General features: G+C 33.0%; 1 pseudogene; it reads left to right on the forward strand.

Moving 5' to 3' along the window:
* LOC101164529 overlaps window positions 1-1,165 on the forward strand; it is a 1,809-nt pseudogene extending 644 nt beyond the window's left edge.

Below are 1,165 nucleotides of genomic sequence, written 5' to 3' on the forward strand. Positions count from 1 at the left end.
ACCAAACAAGAAGGAAAATTTATTTTTCAATTTGCAAAAGCAAAGCCAAGTGACTCTGCCTTCTATTACTGTTTAACCCTTGTAGACTATGACATAATCTTTAGGAAGGCAGTGCTTCTTGACGTTAAAAGTAAGTATTGATTTGATCTTTTATTTAAACAGATTTTAGAGAAGTTAAATTGTATTTTAGAAAAAAAATATATAAACTTTTTTTAGATCATTTTCATCTTTTGTCTTTTTTATTTGTTTTTCCAGGATCGCACTCTGCTTTTCTTGCAGTGGTTCAAAGTTCTGTTGATCCGGTTTCTGCAGGAGACGTTGCGGCTCTGCAGTGTTCAGTTCTCTTTGAGTTTAAAAAGGATGCATGTCCAGAGGAACAGAGAGTGTTCTGGTTCAGAAAGACTGAAGGGGAATCTCATTCCACTTATATTTACACCAGAAGAAGCAGTGATGGTGACTGTGACGGGGGTACAGAGACTCAGCCTCTGCAGAGTTGTGTCTACAGCTTCTTGAAGAACATTAGCTCCTCTGATGCTGGACTTTACTACTGTGCTGTGGCTGTATGTAAAAAAGTGATTTTTGGAAATAGAACTAAACTGGAGGTTCAAGGTAACAAACTTTTTTATAAAATAAATTTAAAAAATGTAATAAATAATTTTTAAAAAAAAAGTAATTCTTGATTTCTATTCCAGGAGACGGCACTCATAACAAAATATTTTTCTTTCTGTTTTTTGGAACCTTGGTTTTGAGTCTCATGATGGTAACATTTCTGATTTGTGTCGTATCAAAAAAGTGCTGTGCTGTCTGCAAAGGTAAGAGGATATTCAGGTTTTTGCACGTGTATCTTTTAATAAAACAAATATAACTTTGCATTCTTTCAAAAGCTCATAGTTTAGGAATTACACTTTTAACTTTTTAAAAAAAAATTTAAAACAGTGTATTTGGCCTGTCAATGATGAACGGCAAAACCAGAAGGTGAGGAAATTACATTTGGCTGAAAATGTTTGATTTTAATTGTGTATTTCCAAAAAAGATTTTAGATTTTATTTAGTTTTGTTAGATAAATTAAAGCAGTGTTGTTTATGCTACAACACTCTTTGCCAAGAAAAAAGCTGACAAACCAAAGGGAAGAAAAGCTGCAGCAAAACAGAGACAAAGTTTTTGA

This window comes from Oryzias latipes, chromosome 10 (genome assembly GCF_002234675.1).
Source record: "Oryzias latipes chromosome 10, ASM223467v1".
Classification (NCBI taxonomy): Eukaryota; Metazoa; Chordata; class Actinopteri; order Beloniformes; family Adrianichthyidae; genus Oryzias; species Oryzias latipes.